At 39.1% G+C, this 21,919-nt stretch overlaps 1 long non-coding RNA gene across 1 annotated transcript; it reads right to left on the bottom strand.

Moving 5' to 3' along the window:
- Positions 1-19,004: 19,004 nt before the first annotated feature.
- On the bottom strand, positions 19,005-21,236 carry LOC113117589 (uncharacterized). The gene is made up of 3 exons (XR_003294182.1): positions 20,972-21,236; positions 20,237-20,310; positions 19,005-19,538 (listed from the first exon to the last, which is right to left on the bottom strand). It is a non-coding gene; the product is annotated as an uncharacterized LOC113117589 (long non-coding RNA).
- Between the last annotated feature and the right edge of the window lie 683 nt (positions 21,237-21,919).

The raw sequence follows: 21,919 nt of genomic DNA on the forward strand, positions 1-21,919 counted from the left end.
ACCGCCCTCGGGGCTGCTGAACTGCCCTCCAGGGCTACTGGAACTAAAATTGAGATCCAAATAAAAACAAAAACTTAAACTAGACTAGAACAAACAGACAAGGAAAAACTCTATTAGTAAAGGTCAGCTAGCAAGCTAACCAAACACTAACTCACATACAAAACAAACCAACAAACACATGAGGGAAATGAGCACAATAAATAGGAAGGAAAGCACACAAACTCAAGGTGAGAACAATCAATTAATGAGCACCAAACAAGAAGGGGGCATGGTAATGTGAAACAAGGGGCCAGGATGAAAGGAGCACATGCCCAACATAAACAAAGACAAAGCCATGTGGTCATACACAGGAAAAACAGAGAAACACTAAACAAAGACAAAATAGACACAGCTGCCAGGGTAAAAACAGGGCAGTTCTTTGATAAAGTAAATGTTCTTTGCTCTCTTTCTTTACAATTTAAGTGTTATAATTAGTAAATTTGAGTATTTTTATTAATTCCAAGTTAAATAAAGTCACACATAATAATATTTGTCATAACATGACACCTATATCTGGTACTTAAATAAAAATATAGGTTTTATGCAAAGTTTATAGCCTAAATTACACTAACGTTATAGGCTACTTTGCCCATCGCCCGATATAGATAAACTAACATGATCTAAAATGAAGCAAAATGCATTTACTCTCACATCCTTAAGAATCAAGATGAATCATCATGATACAGTAAATACATTTGGAGATATTTCATATAAAAAAAAATGAAAATTAATAAAACCAATAAGCCTAAAAGTTATTGTGGTTGCTCTGTGTTACATGACAAGCATGCCTTGGGCCCTCACAAATATTAAGCAAAGACACTAAAAGGCAAGCCTTTTTTATTAACCAAAACAAAACATACAAAATAATATTGTTTATTTTAAAAAATAAAATAATATAATGTATAACAGTTTACAAATAATAATAATGATAAAAATGTAAATAAGAAAACATGCCAGAGTGTACAAACCATTAATTTATCAAAAACTATATTTGTGAAAAATATTACTCCTATAAGTCCTCTTTGACTTTTTATTAACAATGTTCTTCAAACTGGTGCAGTATAGTCTTCTAAAGACAATTAATTAAATTTGGCTTGGATCCTGCCTATTTCTTCTTATGCATGTAAAATTTTCCCTAAATAATAAAATGCTGAACAAGCAGAGTGAAATTATTATTAGGCTATTACTTTCACTGGAACAACTCATACATGTATCAACATTTATTTAACTTGAATTTGTTGTATTTATTTATTTTATTTAAAAGTCATAAAATATATTTTTGATCCACATGGAGGTATATAAATTTATTTTAGTAATCTAAATATATCTCGTTGCCGACAAAATTGCACGTCTGATGTTAGATTATAAATTTGTCATGCATTATTTTAGAGAAGTGCACATTTATAGAATTCCATCATGATCTGCAATACCTTATACAGCCACAAGATGTCACTGCATCATCATTTGTTGTGTATTCAGGTAGTGCATTTACATTTAATGCAAAGTTTTATAAATAAAGCACAAGCAAAAATCACAAAGCAAAATAATAATCCAAATTGTTGTTGCTGATAACTGGCAATTAATGTAGGAGAGGTATTTGTGTTATTTTTATTAAGTTAAAAAGCTCGGTCTTGGTGTTTTGTTTGTTGCTAAATGACTGGCTACCCTTCACAGACCAGAATGTTTAGCTCCAGACCAAGGGTGTAAATTAATCTAACAGTAGCACCCATCGTACAATCATTTTATGCCCTTGCTCCAAACACAGGCACCTTTCAAAATGTTTGCCCACAATTATGATTATTATTATTATTTATTTATTATTATTTTATGAAGAGGGCTGACATAGGTTGTTGTTGTAGCATATGCATATTCAAAGCATTTTGTTAATTTTAATAAGGTGGAAATTATTTGTTGGTCTCTCCTTTAAACGCACAGGCCAAATGGTTTCACATTCACATTAAATACCGATTCCTAAAACAGTTAAATTGTGTATGTGTTGCATTAGGGGTCATTAAGAGAGAGAGAATATTTATGTAATCATACCCATTGTAAATTAGTGATGGATGGATTGGTATGAATCATAAAAGTCTATGAGCAGTGACAGCTATAAAATGCATTCCAGATACTCCATGAACTAATGTCACCACATGCCACGGTCCTCAATCAGTCAGGAGTCATGTATAAGGCATACAAATTTCTGACTGGTTCAAATACATTTAACATGAGTAGATGTTATGTGAAATGGGAATTTCCATTCATGTAAACAGTCTGTATATGGTGCAGTGATTTGTTCTGTTGATTTATTATGTTGAAGTATTGTGTTGGTGATCAGAGAGTTTATAATGTGTCATTAATTAGGCCTATTAAGAATTTTAAGATGTTAGTACTGTGTCACCTGTGTACGGGAGCATTAATCAATTAGCTTAAAATATCTAAAAATAAAACCTGATGCAATCCATTAATAGCTAGACCAGTATAAATTTACTCATCGTCCTTCTTTAAAAATTCCCTCACAGACTTCCGATGGCTTTTGTAGAACTGTTCAACAAGAGGTTAATGTTGAGAAACTGTTGAGAAATCTGTAACTGTATTGTCAGATACTTTTCTCAGTATGTTTTGGGAATGTCAAATTGTTGTCATCCTATGGACTAATGTGAATTCTGCTTAATCCTTTTTACTACAAATTGATTACACATATAATACAGGTTTATGTCTTCTCAATGACGATTATAAGTTCATTAAAGAAGAGAATGTTGTTTCCTTGTTTTAAAATAGCAAGGAAGACAAAACTGGTTTGCTTCGAACATGTGTGAAAAAACATTTTGGATTCATAGCCTTCTTGGGATAGTGGCCTATGAATGTACAATAGCACAAATTAATGGGAGGTAAACCTGGGACTATTGATGCATGGCAATCTTTTTCTTCTGACATTTTGGAATATGTAAAGGAATGATTATGTAATTTATTTTTATTTATTTTTTTCTCTCTTTCCAACTGTACATTATTGATAATTTGTCTGTTGCTCCCACTTCCCTGTTTGTTTGTTGGTTTGGATGGATGGATGGATGGCTGTTGTTTTGTTAATGTAAAAAATAAAAAGTTGATCACACAAAAAAAAAGAGGTTAATGTTGAATAACTTACTGTACGTTTTAACAGCACAAAGTAGTTGCACCCCTTGGTGGAACCTTCTGTGCTGCTGTGTCAGGAGCTGACCCTGTGGGGAACATATCAGGGTGTGACAGTGTCTGAAGCATGTCATCTCTTTTGGCAAATCAATTTCCTATAGATAATGGAAGTATTTTTCCCCTTGAAGGCGAGTTGTTTTATTAACTCCACCCGCATGTGGAAGAGTTACTATGGCAAAGCAGAAGTGGAATTGTTCTATTTTATTTCATTTATTTTTATTTTTTTTTACATGTTTCAGAAAATTTGGTGGTCATGTTGAACCCCCCACGCAATCACAAGATGGTAAAATTACAAATACTGAACTAAAGTATTCAACTGTACAAAATTTCAAAAAATAAAATAAAAATAAAAACAAAAAATTAAAATATACACCACAATAATAATAATAATAATAATAATAATAATAATAATAATAATAATACATTCAATAAAATAAAATTATGAATAAAAAAAGAATAAATAACCAACATTTTCTTATTTGTTAGTGTTTCATTGTGATTTTATACAGTATGTTTGTGGTCAGGAAAGAGACAATTGTCCCCATGAGGAAAACCGCTTAATAAACATTTAGTGTTTTAATTAAATTTTGAAGGCTGGATGATTTGTGTGGGGGTTATGTTTATGTTTATAGAAAATGTCACTGGCTCTGAAAACAGTGAGAGTCAATGTAATGTAAAAAACCTTATGAAATAAATAACTATATAAATTAATAATTGCACAATACACAATACAGTTTTTTAAGCTGATATGCAACAGGGAGTGAAGAGGGTATAGTAGACCTGCATTTCAAGTTTCAACCCTCACTGTACCCGTCACAAGTCAGCCAACAAATATGTTTTATATTTTATATAAATATTTAGTTTATATTTAACTTCTGATTAAGTGAAGAGCAGCAAATACATGTGGTGGACCTTTGCAAGGGTCAAAAGATTTGTGAGCACATACTGTAAAGAGCTGTACACTTCTACTTTTGTAAGTCCCCATGTGGGAGCAAGTGCCCCAACAAAATCTGACTCAGTGCAGTGTAAAGGCATTACATAGGGGAAAATAACAGTGTTTCTTTTCACTAGACTGCTGATATTCTGCATTACAGTCTCCCAGGGCTTGTTTGCCTGCCAAAGAAAATGCCAAAGAGGTTTGTGAGGCTTGTTTTTGTTCCTTGTTCAACAGTTTCCATCAAAGAAACAGAGACCTTGAGAAAACAAAATGCACAACAAAGAAATTTTACATTAACAATTTATTAATAAAACAAAATTATCTTCTGAATATGCCTATTACAAAATATCTAAATACAAGCATCTGAGGTATATTGTATGGTGCCCGTAAAAGCACTTTACTTAGTTTTGTCGTGGCCACAAAATAATAACTCGTGGGAACGTGATAATATGTCGTGGCCACGGGATATTAACTTGAGGGAACGTCATATTAACTCGTGGGAACATCATATTATGTCGTGGCCATGAGATCATTTTGTCGAAGTAACAACATCCTTATGTCGTGGCCTCGAGATGCTATGTTGAGGGAACGACATATTTTTCTCGTGGCCACGACTTCTTATGATGAGGGAACAACATCCGGTTCTCGTGGCCACAAGTTTTGTTTTAAAGGAACCGACCTTTGCATGTGTTTTGTATTGCATTCGATGGGCTCTTCGTTTCATAATAATTCACTGTATTTCACAAATTTCTTTATCTGCTTTTTGCACAAGTTACATTTTAACATCGTTGAAGGTTTACATGACTTCCATGGATCAGCACGATCTTTTGACATTTTTAAGGGAACGCAAAATCAAAGAGGCAAACATAGCCAGAATTGAACAAGACAAGGTAAATAGTTGTCATTTTTTGTTTTTATAAACATGTACAGGGCGTGAAAGCCACTGTCATTTGCCATATCAAAGTTCTTAAATTGTATTAGAAATTTCAGTCTAACGACAATGTGATAAAATATGGCTTTTATCAGTCACATTAAATCATTAGGCTAATCAAAAAAATACATATTTCCACTGCAGAGGAAACGGAAACAGCTGAAGTGCCATTCAGTTGCATTTACAGAGACAATATAAGCTGAAATATAGCATGAATGCATGCATTACATAATAACAACTGCACTTTATAGGGTGTTTTAAATGTTGTCATTAAAAAAACAATGATATTTTTAAAAATTAAAATGAACTGCCAGTAGGTGGTGCCATATGACTGTCTTAATGAGTCATTCACCTGATTTGTTCAAATGGCTGATTCATTCAGTAAAAAGCTCATAATGCAAAACTGATCTTTTGCTGGGGGCTGTTAATATGTAAATCTGTTCAGTCATGCTGAGTCTCCTATGTACTTTTTTATGATTTCCGATGGGCAGCCGTACATTGCATGGATTCTTTGCGTAACTTAAACACTCTTTAAACTGAAAAGATGTTCAGAAGATGCGTTTTCTAGTTGCTTTTGTGTGAATTGCATTTTTAAATGTAAATTTGAATGATATTCTGAAATTAGCAAAATCAAATAAATGATTTAAAGAAATCTGAACAACACCACATTAAATTAAATTGGATTAGGCCAACTTTGAGTTGTTTGTTTGCATCAAGGTCACATGCAAGCATGGAGAAGAGTAAATCTGTATTATTACTATTTTCATAAAACCAGCTTAGAAAGAAAGTAAATTATACAGGGTCTATACCTATTTTAGCACATCATGGTTTTGATATTTTTTTCCCTCTTATAATTTTGAGGTAAAATAAAGCTTTTCTCTGTATGCAAAACAAAAAATCTGAGACTTGCCATTACAATGCGTCCCCTTGGAATTATAAGGTTCTAACTGCGTTCTTATCAGTTTTGAGATATTGAGCTTCAAAGTTTTTGCATTACATATAGGACAATTTATATGGGGCACAAGCTTCTTTCAAACATGAAAATAACAAGGACCCTAAATGTATTCTAAATATACAATATCAAAATCCTCTCAAATGTGTAAATGGGGATTTTTGGAATGGGTCAAATGCAGATAGAACCTTCTAATTCTAAAAAAACACTTTTCACTTAGAATTATAAGGTTCTATCTGCCAAAACATTATTTGAACATTAAATATAAACTTAAAGAGCCACACAGATGGGAAATCAAAAATTACCTGTATTACAGTGTATGATGTAGCTGTCCAGCAGTGTAAACAATGTGCAAAGTAATTAAATCAAAAAGTACACGATTTATAAAGTTATTGCCTTCTAAGTAAGGAGTCGACTCTGAATCGCTGAAACGAGTCATTATAGATTTCAAATCTTTTGCTCATCTCAATGTACGTCACTAGGAACACTTTGCATAATAATCTCTGCCTACCGTCTTGGGAGAAATGGAACTCTGACCTGCCCCACCCCCCCACACAGATGCTCTGGTTGGTGTGATAGCATCATGTCGAGGAGACAGTGTGTTTTTAATTGTAAAGGCAAGTTTGTTTTATTTTCACTGCCAAAGAATGAAGATCAGAAGAACCAATGGCTAAAATTCAATTTTACCACAATACCAGAGCAGTACAACAAATCCCTTTTGTTGTGTTCACAACATTTCACTGATGACTGCTTTTCTAATTTTGGAGAGTACAAGGCGGGATTTTCAAAGCGTTTGGCCATAAAAGAGGGTTCATTACCAACTTTACTTAGTGTCTTTCTTGAATAAACATGAAAGTTAAATTCTGAAGCATGGCTGAAGAAGGTACAGATCCACAAGGCAAAAAGGTTCAAAAAAACAAAGTAAAGCCTACAAATAAGCAGGTCAATGTTCTGAGCAAAAAGTCTCTCAAAGAAATCCAAAACATAGGGCCAAAGGATCTGTCTGAACAAAAGAACTTCAAGACTGAGCAAAGATACAAATGAATGCAGGCCTTATATTTGCCCACACACAAACACTAACAAGCCAGACACAGGTGACATCATTGAGCTAATCATTAACAGGAAATCAGGAGGAAGTTGTGGAAGGTCTTGTGCTCAAGGTTTCCCTCTGCTGGACAGACCGTGGTGTGACAGGGCCCCCCCTTTATGGCCGGCTCCAGACGGCCCTGGACGGTCAGGATGCAAGCGATGGAATGTTTTGATCAAGTCTGGGTCCAAGATGTGTCGTGCTGGCACCCAGGTACGCTCCTCAGGCCCATATCCCTCCCAGTCGACCAGGTAGTGAAAACCACGGCCACGGCGTCTTGAGTCTAACAGCCTCCTCACTGTATACGTGGGGCCACCTTCTATAATACGAGGAGGGGGAGGGACGGGACCTGGGGGAGACAAAGGAGAGGTTACTACAGGTTTCAGTTGAGAAACATGGAAGGTAGGTCTTACTCTCATCGATCTTGGTAGAGCAAGCTGGTATGTAACGGGATTGACCCTTCTAGTGATCTTGAATGGGCCAACAAATCTTGGGGCAAGTTTCTTGGACTCAACTCTTAAAGGCAAATCCTTAGCTGAGAGCCAGACCCTTTGTCCAATTCTGAAGTATGGGGTCACCCTTCTTTTCCTGTCAGCATACTTCTTGAAACGAGCTGAAGCACTTTTCAAGGCCAAGTGAGCCCTTTTCCATGTCTTTCTGCAACGTTCAACAAACTTTTTTGCATTAGGAACTCCAACCTCTATTTCTTGACTGAGGAACAATGGTGGCTCAAATCCAAATTGACACTTGAATGGAGAAAATCCAGTGGAGGAGCTGCGTAAGGTGTTGTGTGCCAGCTCTGCCCATACCAGGAACCGACTCCAAGAGGATGGCTGATGGGATGTGAAGCAGCGAAGATATTTCTCCAACTCCTGATTCACCCGTTCTGTTTGGCCATTTGACTGAGGGTGGAAACCTGAAGAGAAACTGACAGAAGAGCCAAATAGAGACCAGAATGCCTTCCAATAACGAGACATGAACTGGGGACCCCGATCCGTAACGATGTCCACAGGAATTCCATGGATCCTTACAACATTTTGAAGGACAATGTCAGCAGTTTCTTTAGCAGAAGGGAGTTTAGGTAACGGAATGAAATGTGCAGCTTTAGAGAAGCGGTCCACCACCACCAGTACAACAGTGTTACCTTCAGATACTGGCAAACCCGTGATAAAATCCATGGATACATGAGACCAGGGACGTTGAGGGATTGGCAATGGGTGTAGAAGACCGGCAGGGCGCTGATTAGAAGCCTTCTGTTGAGCACAGACTGGGCAGGCTTGTACAAAAGATCGGACCTCTCTTGACAACTCTGGCCACCAAAACCGTCTTTGAATAAAATCCAATGTCCTCTCTACTCCTGGATGTCCAGCAAGGGAGGAGGCAGGACCCCACTGAAGGACCTCAGATCTTGCTTCCTTGGGAACAAACAAGCATCCTGCTGGAACCTCATCAGGAATGTGCACGCCATGTAGCTCCTCACGCACAGTATCTTCGATGGACCGGCAAATAGGTGCCAGTATGCGGTCTCTGGGAATGATGAATTCTGGGGAACGGTCCTTCTGGGAGCAATCATACTGTCGTGATAAGGCATCAGCCTTTACATTCTTTGATCCAGGTCTGTAAGAGATCACAAAATTGAAACGGGTAAAAAAGAGGGCCCACCTAGCCTGACTAGGGTTAAGGCGCTTAGCCTGCTGTAGATAGGACAGGTTCTTGTGGTCTGTCCACACAATGAAAGGATGCTTGGACCCCTCTAGCCAGTGGCGCCACTCTTCTAGTGCTAGTTTCACAGCTAGGAGTTCTCGGTTACCCACATCATAATTTTTTTCTGCTGAAGACAGGCGTCTGGAAAAGAAGGAACATGGATGAACCTTGTTATCTGTAACGGATCTCTGAGAGAGAACTGCTCCTACTCCCACTTCAGATGCATCCACTTCAACAATAAAAGGTAATTCAGGGTCTGGGTGTACCAAGATTGGGGCAGAAGCAAACAGTTTCTTTAACCTGTCAAAAGACTTCAGAGCTTCAGCAGTCCAGTGAATATGAGTGGGTGAACCCTTCGTAAGAGCGGAAATGGGTGCTGCAATTGTGCTGAAGTTACGAATAAACCTCCTATAGAAATTGGCAAAGCCAAGAAATCTTTGTACCTGCTTCAGTGTTTTGGGCTGGGGCCAGTTTGTGATGGCAGATACCTTCTTTTGTTCCACCTGGATGCCTTCTTGAGATACAACATAGCCTAGGAATGAGACTTGAGACACATGAAACTCACACTTTTCAAGCTTTACAAAAAGATGGTTCTCAAGTAGCTTCTTCAGAACTTGTTGGACATGGTGAATATGTTCCTGTAGAGAGTTTGAGAAGATTAATATGTCATCTAGATAGACAAACACGAAACGATTCAGCATCTCCCTCAGGACATCATTAATGAAAGCTTGAAACACAGCTGGGGCATTAGCCAATCCAAAGGGCATGACTTGGTATTCCCAATGGCCAGTTGGAGTACTGAAGGCTGTTTTCCATTCATCACCCTTCCGAATACGTACCAAGTTGTATGCACTCCGCAAATCTAATTTTGAAAAAATCTTAGCTTTCTGAAGCAGTTCAAACGCAGATGACATGAGTGGGAGAGGGTAACGATTCTTAATAGTTATTTTATTGAGCCCACGGTAGTCTATGCAAGGCCTAAGGCTGCCATCTTTCTTAGGGACAAAAAAGAAACCAGCACTAGCTGGTGATGTTGATGGGCGAATGAAGCCAGTTCTTAAAGCATCCTGAATATATTCATTCATGGCTTTAGTTTCTGGGGCAGAGAGGGAATATAGATGACCTCTAGGAGGGAGTGTGCTAGGAAGGAGGTCAATAGCACAATCATATGGTCTGTGAGGTGGTAGTTTGGTAGCACATTGTTTGCTAAACACTTCTCTCAACTCATAATATTCAAGGGGCATAAGTGTCAGATCTGGTAGATTATTCAATGAACAGACACTCACCTCTTCAATAGCTGCCAGAATTTCTTTATTCCCAGCCACAAAGGAAGCAGGAGAGGTGCAGGAGTCCTTACATGCTGAACCCCAGTCAAGAAGAGTTCCCGAGGTCCAGGAAAATTGAGGGTTGTGAAGCCGCAACCAGGGGTAACCAAGGATAAGGGGTTCTCTGGAAGACTCAATAAGATAAAAGGAGATTGTCTCACGATGGTTAGCTTCAATGGTTAAACACAGAGGAACGGTTCTAAACCTGATCACTCCAGACCCAATAGGTCTGCCATCCAGGGCCTCAACTTTCCAGGATTCAGGACAAGTCTCATAGGGGATACACATCTTTTTTGCCAGTTCAATGTCCAAAAAATTGTCAGCCGCACCTGAATCCACAAATGCCTTCAATGATATTCTCTTATCTTTTGCATCCCCCCAAGTAATGGTAGCTGACAACAGTAAACGGGAGTGAGGAGTGTTAAACTGGGCAGTTCCACTCGCTAAGGTCCCCACACACCCTAGCGAGCCTTGGCTTTTAACGCTAATTCAGGGCAGGAAGAGCGCATGTGGCCAGTACCTCCACAGTAGAAACAACCACCCTCTCTCATGCGTCTCTCTCTCTCTTTAGGTGATAGACGAGTCCTGCCCAGCTGCATTGGTTCTTCCTCTGTCTGTTGGTTGAGATGAACAATTTCTGGAAAATTTGTAGGTGATAACATGGGCATGACTTGGGGAGAGCAACGTTCTCTTCTCCTCTCATGAATACGGTTATCAATGCGGATGGCCAAGGTTATGAGTTCCTCCAGACTTGAACCCCAGTCTCTACTGGCTAATTCATCCTTAACATCTTCAGAAAGGCCACGGTAGAAGGTTGAAAGAAGAGCCTCTGAATCCCATTTACTCTCAGAAGCCAGAGTACGGAACTCAATGGCATAATCAGCCACAGATTGATGCCCCTGGCGTAGGTCAAGCAACCTTCTTGCTGCCTCACGGCCACTGACTGGATGGTCGAACACCTGTTGGAGAGTCTCGGTGAACACCTTTAGATCCGAGCAAACGGGGGACTGTTGTCTCCAAAGAGCTGAGGCCCAATCCAGGGCACGATCACACAACAGGGATATTATATATGCAATCTTAGCCTTCTCAGAAGCAAAGGAAGAGAGTTGGAGTTCAAAAATCAGAGAAACTTGAGTCAGGAAACCCTTACATGTACCAGGCTTCCCATCATAGCGCTGAGGGGCTGGGATCTTGGGTTCCTGTGGATATATAGGTGCAGCTATTGGTGGAAGATCTGGGGCTGGTGCTGCTACAGGTTCTCGGGGCAAGTGGGCTTGTAGTTGTTGCAGAGATTCCCCAATCTGGTTAACAGCATCTGTCAGCCTCTGTAGCTGTGATGCATGTGTTCCAAGCAATACTCCCTGTTTGCTAAGGGCTCCATGAATCTGTTCAGCCTCTGCTGGGTCCATCATTTGCTGGCTCAGTCTTGCTGTCACAACCGGGGCTAGAACCCAGAATGTGTTGCAGGTAGCCCAATGCTCTAGCCACTACACCACAGAGCAGTGTAGACCCAAATTGCAGAGAACCACACAAGGCAGGATTGGAGAAAAACAAACGGTCTTTACTTAGTGTCTTTCTTGAATAAACATGAAAGTTAAATTCTGAAGCATGGCTGAAGAAGGTACAGATCCACAAGGCAAAAAGGTTCAAAAAAACAAAGTAAAGCCTACAAATAAGCAGGTCAATGTTCTGAGCAAAAAGTCTCTCAAAGAAATCCAAAACATAGGGCCAAAGGATCTGTCTGAACAAAAGAACTTCAAGACTGAGCAAAGATACAAATGAATGCAGGCCTTATATATGCCCACACACAAACACTAACAAGCCAGACACAGGTGACATCATTGAGCTAATCATTAACAGGAAATCAGGAGGAAGTTGTGGAAGGTCTTGTGCTCAAGGTTTCCCTCTGCTGGACAGACCGTGGTGTGACATTGCCTTGGTAAAATTCACATTTTAGGCGCTAAATATCAAGTTATTGGGATTGGGGGTTCTTCAACCGGAATGACAATGCGAATGACAGATTTTTTTTTATTTTTGGGTGTAAGGGAAACAGGTCAATTTAGCTCAAAGGGAATCATTTAAGATTTTAAAGGGAATTTGAACAGAATCACTGTTTCACGGCTGTTCACGGAGACGCGCCTGCGGTTCAGTGAACGAGCCGTTTAACATCAAATCTGCGCTGGATACTAATATCCAAACTATAGTGAAAACACTATCAATTAGCACAGTAACAAAATCGGCAGTTTAAGACATTAACTTGTAAGCACAAAACACAATATACTTCTCTTTTCAATATGAATAAGGCTTTATTAGATACATCTAAGACATATAAACTAATCTAACACATAAACGCACGCACTCACACATTCACACAAGTTGCAGGAAGATCGACAGTTAGGAAAAGATGAGTTTAAGAGAATGGAAATATGGAATCCCAAGTTTACAGCAATACGTTAAATTGCATAGACATGAACAACAATCAATCACGTAATTAGCGCTCGCATTGAGTTCCTCAATGGGGTTAAAATTATATTAGATACACCAGCACAACAAATATCTGGGAATACGTTGCCTTCGTTTGCTGTGAAAGGGACTCCCGTTGAAAGGGGTATCCCGGTGTCGCTGATTGGCTGGAAGTTCAGTTGGCTGAAGTGACGTCTTGGGGAGCCCGTGCTTGGGCATTGTCTGAAGCTGGAGTTCAAACGCGCAGACGAGGTCGACGTTACAAAACTTAACTCAGAACACGAAACTCTCAAACGGAAAAGAAAAGAAATAATGTTTGACGAGACTAGGTTGTGTTCCTTCTCATCGTGGCATAGTAGCAGCAGGCAGGCCGAAGGAACCGCGCTCAAAGAACAATGATGACTAACCGCATGGCTAGATGCTACAAGCTAAAGCTAGGTAGCAAAGCTACAAGCTAAAAGCTAAGAGCAGGCATGACTGATAGCACGAGCAAGGCTGTAACTAAAAGCCGACATGGCTAATAGCAGCAGCTAGGGACTAAAAGCAGACTAAAAGCAAAATTTCATGGTGTCCAAAGTATTTAAACTTCCTTGTGGGCCACCCCTCAAATGTTGCCTTGACCAATCAGATATGGTCTTGGCTCAGGGGATCATAAATCATTTGTTTATCTTACCAAGCATGTGGTTCCTGCCTCGCAGGATCTAATTTTGGACATGATTCCTATAACACAATTATGATATATTTTACAAATAAATGATTGTCAGGACAATATCAAGCAAGAAAATTCGATTATATCAATACTAGACATGACTATGTATCCTATAGTTATCAAAAGACATACACAATAAGTGATTATACATGATAGTCAAATGTGTGGGTTACACATAAATGAATATGGAGTTAAGCAATGGAATGATTCGTTTATAAGTCTTTTTGAGTTCATTCTGGTCCATATATAATGTACAAAAAGCAGTTTCTATGCCATTCTCTGGCAAAGGGACTTTTCTGTGAAGACAAAGGTTTAAAGCCCTTCCCCCTTAGGAATTTCATTCTGGTTCTGCTGGCTGGGGGGAAGTCAATGCAAGTATTTAACTTGATCTCCTGGGTTTACATGTGATGTCCAGCGTTGCATTTCAATCACAAACAATAAATTTGACAATCTCTTCTTCGAATTAAAATTGTCAATAATTGTTCTATTGGTGTTAATGTTGGAAGCTGTTGGTTGGTTGGTTATCTTGCTTGGTTCTTGTGGCACTAGAACTGATTTATGACTTCCTGAGGAGTTCGGCTCTCGTTTCAATGCACACAGCTCTGATAGACTCTTTAATTTGTCTGGTTCGACTCATTTCTGCTACATGGGAGAACTAACTCTTTAAAGAGGTGGTTCTTCCTCATTGATATTCTGAAACAGTCTTACCTTGTATCTTGCACATCTTCTGTTTGATGCAGCTATGATGTTATGGAACATGTCTATTTGAAAGTTCAATCCCTATACTGCGATAAGGTTCTTCATTGTCTCTTTTGATTGTAAATCTAACAAATTCTTAAGTATCTAATCTCATCATTTGTTCAATTAAAACACTGCATATCACTCCCAAAACAACTGATCTGCTTAATTATTGATATTTACAGTTAATTTAAATATTTACTTTTTACTTCGGTACTTAAGTATGTTTTAAACCGGATACTTTTGTACTTTTACTCAAGTGATGTTTGAATGGAGGACTTTCTTCTTTTACTGGAGTCATTTTTTATTTAGATACACCTACTTTTACTTGAGTATAACTTTTGAGTACTTTTACCACCCTTGTTTATTGCCAGGTATGTTCACACATACGAAGAATTTGTTTTCGTGACAGAAGCTCCGCAATGCAATATAACAGCGACAGAACAAAAAAAAAAAAAACACAATAAGGAATAAAAAATATATATATACATATAGGTGGGGTAAGGAATGACAATGTATGGCAGGTATATTACAATGAGCATTTATGTATGTGTCACACCCAGGGGCGGCTATGCTTTGACTAAGCCACACCCCTTCTCAACTTCCACCTCGAGGAGGTCCCCAAAGCCAACCCAATGGCCAAACAACACGAGAACAAGTAAGTGATAAAACAATCTTTATTTAAATATTTAAAAATAGCTTGGGGAATAGGGAAAGGGCAATTAAAACTAAACTCTGACTCGGCCCTCCAGATGGGCTATGGCCGGGAAGAGGTCAGGGAGCAAGGGGGCCACGGGGATCCGGGGCGTGGGACTCGGGGCCCGGCCAGAGTCTTAGGTATCCGTAGCACCCTCCTTCTTCCTCCTCTTCGCTGAATACAACTCACGGTAAGTACTGGTTCACACAGTTCGTTCTCGGGGTGCTCACTCTCTTTCTCTTCCTCCACAGGCAACGGCTGGGACGCAAAGGCACAGTTAATTCGGCTTGGTTTTGCTCTCACCTCTTCGCTGATTGCAGCTCACAGTAAGTACTGGTTCACACAGTTCGTTCCTTGGGTGCTCACTCGCTTTCTCTTTCTCCACAGGCAGCGGCGTAAGTACAGGTTTCCTCTGTCTCTCCTCGTGTTACCCACTCTCTCTCCTTTTCTCTCCACAGGTATCAACTTGGGCACAATAGCACAGTTAGTTTGCTTTGAATGGCTCTCACCTCTGGGCTGGACACAGCGTACTGTAAGTACAGGTTTCGCTCTATTTCTCCTCGCGTTATCCACTCTCTCTCCTCCTCTCTACAGGTATCAACTTGGACACAAAACACAGTTACTCTGCTTTGGATGGCTTTCACCTCTGGGCTGAACACAGCGTACTGTAAGTACAGGTTTCCTCTGTTTCTCCTTGTGTTACTCACTCTCTCTTTCCTTTTCTCTCCACAGGTATCAGATTGGACACAAAGCACAGTTAGTTTGCTTTGAATAGCTCCCACCTCTGGGCTGAACACAGCGTACCGTGCTATCTCCGGAGATCTGAAGCACGCTCACAACATATACTGTACTGAACTAGGCTAGAACCAGCAGTCTCCTTGTCCTCCCGCGACGGAGTGCGTGAAGGCGGGGGTTTATCTGACAGGACACACGGCAATACACAGCAACCCACAGCAATATACAGCACCACGTCAAAATTATAGGTTTTCACAGCACGAAGACTCACCCACCACACTCAGTGTACGAAAAGGACACCCGTCTTCCTTCACTTCGCTTGGTTCGGATCTGGCGATGGAATATGCGGCCTAGCTAGTGATGTCGTCGTTGTGACTACTTCAATAAGTATTCCTTCGGCTCTCCCACCACGCTATATTAGGGGTAGGGCCGCCCTCCTCCTCCTGGGGAGATCTACACAACGCCAGGTCAATATACAGGGCACTTTCGGCTTGCTCTTAGTACTCACATCAATGCCGCTTCCAATCCCCTTTTTCACGTCGTCTCAATTCGCCGTATAATCCGTTCACTTCTCAACCTTTAAGGTTCGCGATGTCTTCACAATCATACAATTCCAGCCTGAGGGAGAGAGAGAGAGTTAGACAGCCACCAGCAGCGCACCAAGACGGGCACGACACAGTGCCTCACACACACCAGAAAGAGCTCTCAGACTGTGAAATAACTTGGCCTTAAGTACTGCCTTGTCCAGCGTATCCTCCAATCACCAACCGCTGTCCCTAACTAGGCACAGGTGCATCGAATTCCCTGAATTTTCCCTCTTACGGCGCTACCGGAAGTTCCGGTGTTCGTTTTTTTTTTCTTTATTTAAATTTCTTTTTTTCTTTATTTAAATTTCTTTTTTCTTTATTTAAATTTAATTTTTCTTTATTTAAATGTATTTTTTTCTTTATTTAAATTAATTAATTTATTTATTTAAATTTAGTTTTTCTTTATAAAATTTCGATTTTCTTCATTTAAATTCAGTTTTTTTTCTTTATTTAAATTTCGTTTTTATTTATTTAAATTTCGTTTTTCTTTATTTAAATTCCGTTTTTTCTTTATTTAAATTTCGTTTTTCTTTATTTAAATCTACCCTTACTGTGCCATTTTGTTAGTCAGAAAAATATTAGAATACCTTAAAAGTATTGCTTAATTTAATAGACCTGTGTGTGTGCGTTTTATATCACTAATGCAGTGTCTGTTCTTGGAGCATAAGCCCTGCCCGTGTGAGGTGTGCCGCTTCCCGCTCGCGCTGTTCTGAGTGACTGTAGTTTACTAAAGGTTCATTAATTCTGAATGTTTCGCGTCTCCCGGGTCCATCTATATTGCACTAAATGCGACACTGCACTGCCTTGTGAAGTCTATTGGATGAACGGTTCTTGAAATAATAAAAATGCAAACGGACAGACACAGATTCCTGCCTTTATTAGAGAGAAAAATATGTTCAGCCCCTCTCTCCGAAGCTGCGAATAGTCGATGTTCATTACTACCGAAGCTTCGAAGCTCAAAAAATTAGGACCAGCCCTAAACTTTTTCCTCTTACAAGGCTATTCCTGAATTCAGTATTATTCTGGGGGCCGCATGGAAATTTGGCCGGATTTGGCCTGCGGGCCGCCAGTTGACATTGCATGCCCTAGGCCCTGCTGCATCTACCTTGTCACCTGCCTGGAGAAAAAAAATACGTTTGAAAAAATACATATTTAAACATAATATTTAAATACATTATATATATTTAGCATGGTATACCATTGAGTAGCTACACAGTTTACAATCATTCTTAAATCGTTTTAATACTGAGGTAACTGCTTTAACGATCGTTCACATGTTCACATAACGATCATAACTTACTGTAAACGCACTATTGTGAGTAGGATAGCTTCGTTAGTTTTTCCTGTATTTATTTATAGGGGGGGTGAAATGCTATTTCATGCATACTGAGTTTTTTACACTGTTAAAGAGTTGGATTCCCATGCTAAACATGGACATAGTTTCAAAAATTAAGTTGTACATTTGAAGGAGTATTTTTGTTCCCAAAATACTCCTTCCGGTTTGTCACAAGTTTCAGAAAGTTTTTTTTCGAGTATGGCTCTGTGTGAGGATAGATGGAGCGGAATTTCCTTATATGGGTCATAGGGCACGTCTGCCGGAAGAGCGCTCCCATATAGCGAGGCTGAACAGAGACATTTCACTGATCAGAGCGATTCACTGATCAGAGCGAGAGCGTCGCGAAAAGTCACAAAAGAAGTGTGTTTTTGGTTGCCAGGGCAAGACAACCCTGCACAGATTACCAAAAAAAACATCATTAAGGGACCAGTGGATGGAGTTTATTTTTACAGAGCATCAACGGACAACGGACATCAACATTGCTTATCGTTTATTTCTTAAAGATGATGCAATCCCAACGAAAAAAGGGTCACGATCGTGTGTTGGAACCGCAGGCGGTGAGTAAAACTGCTTAAAATATCTCTGCCTCCTTGTTAGTGCGTCCCCTCCCATGCCGGAGACCCGGGTTGGAGCGAGAAGGGTCTGTCTGCAGACTGCAAGACGGGGGCGTAACTTGAAGTGGGCGTAACTTGAAGTAGGAGGCGTAACTTGAAGTTGTTCAAATCACACAGAACCACGCGAGACCTCAAAACAAGATTTTGTCGGGATGCGTTTGAATCCTCATACCCTTTAATTAGGCACTTAATTTCAATAAGTACTAACTTAAGGAGCGCTAAAAGAGTTTATACTCTACAGCCTAAATGCGTATGTATGAAGTATGCATCCAAATTGTATATCATCATCCGCTATGTTGATCATGTGACCTACAAAGTTATAACAAGCACAAAAACGTAAAAGATATAAGTGACAGGTTTAATTATTGTATTTGTAATTATCTTGATAATGAAGAACGTTGCAGAAACGGCTGCCTTTTTATTTTGTGATTGTAGTATAGCCAATACTGTTGATTTTTTTTATATATATATTTTTAACTCCACTAATGTGATCAAGTGTTATCCTTAAAACATTAGTTTTTTATTAGAAAACCCAAAATCGTTATCTCTTGAATATTTTTTAAATAATTTTACGTGAAAAACATTTTTCTTTTATAGCATCTCATACTATGAACAAATAATTTTTTTATTTACTGTTTTATGGCATTATGATTGTTTATTGTCAGATACAACCTCTTACCATGATCTTTTATGTAATAATTTGGCAAAAATAATAAAAAAGTGGGTCAGGTGCACAAACACCTCACAGCGACTGCAATATCTGCACAAAGGGTACTTCGATCAGCTGCTTGAAGATCTCATCTTTGGAGAAGACTGTTGATTTGATACTCTAAAAATGTAAGTATTACTACTCGAAAATTAACATTACCCCATAAAGAATTGCATCTTTTGCCCACCCCAACATTTACCATGCAATAATTACAATAAATGCCAACCAATAATTATATACATTTTTTTTCTTAAAATTACATTTTAGTAAAAGAAGCCAAATGTATTTTCTTTTGTGACACAGCTATACATGAATATATACACTAGTTAAATAAATGCAGTCGATGTGAATACATCCATTTTCAGTCAAGCAATTAATACATTAATGGATAAAATATTTATATTTTATTTACTGACAACCAAAAATATGTCTAAATGATTAAAATAATGTATAAAAGTTATCATCACAATAAATGCATACATGCACAAGTCAACAACACATGATACAAAGCTTCATTCAAACGTATTGTTCTAACAATCAAGTATTTACAGATGGTGAACCCAACATCCTCCTGCCATCTGAACACAGCTGATACAGTTCTGCCGCTGCACTTCACAATCTCACTCTTCTCAATGGGGATGTCGTTGAGAAACAGGATGAGGAAGACCTTGATGACGGCTCTCTGAACCACACAACCTTGAAGCTAAAGCAGGGGAACACGTGCAGGACAATCTGACTGCTGTGTCTGCTCCAAACTTTCGTGTGCCTGCACCCCATGAGCACGACTACCTGAAAAACATTTACACAGAGTTTACAAGTACATGATTTATTACTTTTGTAGTGGGCTAAACCACTGAAGTGGTTCAAATATATAAATAAATTATACATTTATCCAAAGTGACTTACAGTGCATTCAGACTAACAGTTTTTACCTAACATGTGTTCCCTGGTATTCGAACCCACAACCTTGCACTGCTAACGCAATGCTCTACCCCTTGAGCCACAGGAACACCAGTGTGTCTTTGAGCAAGGCTCTCTTCTCCAGGTTGATCAGGGGATTGTAGGCCCCTGTTATAAGAGCACTGTCAATCACTTCAGATAAAAGCTCCATCACATTTTTTGATGATGCTTTTGAAGCTTCTGAAAGTCAGCCTTCATTGTTTAAACATTAACCAGCTGAACAAACATTACCAAAATCACATGCTCAGTGTCTTGTGGTCTTTCTCTAGATGCTCTCACTGGCTCTGGGGTCACTGAGGATGAAGACACCACAGCAGCATCTGGTCCTGATGAGACGGTAAGAGCTGGAGTGATGGAGTATCTCATCTGTGACTCTCGATCATTTCCAGGATGATGCTGTGGTCTTCTCCATCCTCAGTGCACACACCAGTCTACAGACATGTTCATGTCCTACAAAAATACACAATACAAAAAGTCATTACAACTTAAGATTTAAAATGTTTCATTTATTTTTGTAGTGTACTTACACAAATCCTTTGATGGTAGCATTCCTTCATCAGTTACTCTACAGCAGATAAACACACATGTGTCTCATCTGTCCCTGTAACATCCAGACAAGAGTCAGTCTCCTCTGTTATATATCTGTGATATACTGCATTTACATGTTGAACTAATAACTGATGTAACTCACTTTTTATCCAACACAAATGTTCCTTAAATTATCAATATTGCAAATGGACAAATAAAATAGATAACTTATGTTTAGTTACTTTATGTAGATTTGTTTGTTTACATGACTCACATTCATCTATAGCAGTGTTGACAAAAGTGAATTCTACACAATATCACACACACATATCACTCAGACACCTGTTTCATGTCTGTTGGATGTGCTCATCTACAATACTTATCAAACATTATCCAGTCAGATGATAAATAGACATTTTAGTACTAGTCTTCAAGAAGTATATATAGTTTATGTAAATCTACTATTGAGTCGTGTACTTAATGGAGCTCCCCTGTTAGTTATGCATTATAAAACATATTTACAGCTAAATCACAAATATGTTATATTATGTAGGTCACAGACAGACTGAGCCTGTGATACCTGGGGATAGCGTCTTTTTACCTTTTGCTTATATGTTGCTTACTTTACGCCTTAGTTTTAATAAATTATTAACTCCAAAAACAATACCACTGTATGAAAATGACTTATACACTTCAATTGAAATAATTATTTCGGAAAAAAATAAGATTCTCACCGTTGTCTCTCACAGCAAGCTGTCATATTCGTCTTCTTTCCAGTTTAACGGCGGTTGGCATCCAGCTTATTGGTGCATTACCGCCCTCTTCTGTTCCGGAGTGTGGGTCAGATAATACGTTTTCCTACTAAAACGTACACTCTCACATTGTCCCCTAACATTAATATCTACACACACATCATGAATCAAATCCTGCCTAAAACCCCTGCCTCCCTTAAAACGTAATCAATATTCTACTCTGTGCCGGCATATTGCCAATAACTTATCGTTTTGAGGTCTCGCGTGGTTCTGTGTGATTTGGACAACTTCAAGTTACGCCCACTTCAAGTTACGCCCCCGTCTTGCAGTCTGCAGACGTACACGCTTGGTTCGAGCCCCGCTCGGAGCGAATCGTTGCTGCTGCTGCTCTCCTTCAGTTTCAGCCTCGGGATCTGATTCTGGATCATAAATAAACGGCTGAATCTGACTGTAAGCCATGGTTTGTTTTGGATGATGGTTTTTCCCTCACGATAATGTCACAGCTTCCACATGCTCTCAACAAAAAAGCCTACTGGCTCTCGTGATTCTTTAGCTCCGCCCACACGTCACGCCTCCAGCCGGTCGTGTTTTTCCGGGAAAAATCGGTACAGACTATCTTTCTTTTATGAATATAATAAAACTAAAGACTTTTTGGAGTTATGAAGGATGCAGTACTACTCTATAGGTACTCAAGATTAACAGGATATTGAGTGAAAACGAGCATTTCACCCCCCCCCCTTTAATATCAGGAACTATAAAGCTAGCGCTGCTGGCTAGTGTGGTGTCTAACTATGAAAACAATCTTCTCAGCAAAACCAAAAAAAAAAAAAAAAGGTGAACTTGCCTGGAATTCGTGCTGCAGTCCTTGACAAGATCGTCAATAAAATTGTCGATCTTAAGGTTTCTTAAAAACTTTACGTTGCGTGCCAT

The sequence above is a fragment of the Carassius auratus genome, chromosome 17, assembly GCF_003368295.1.
Source record: "Carassius auratus strain Wakin chromosome 17, ASM336829v1, whole genome shotgun sequence".
Classification (NCBI taxonomy): domain Eukaryota; kingdom Metazoa; phylum Chordata; class Actinopteri; order Cypriniformes; family Cyprinidae; genus Carassius; species Carassius auratus.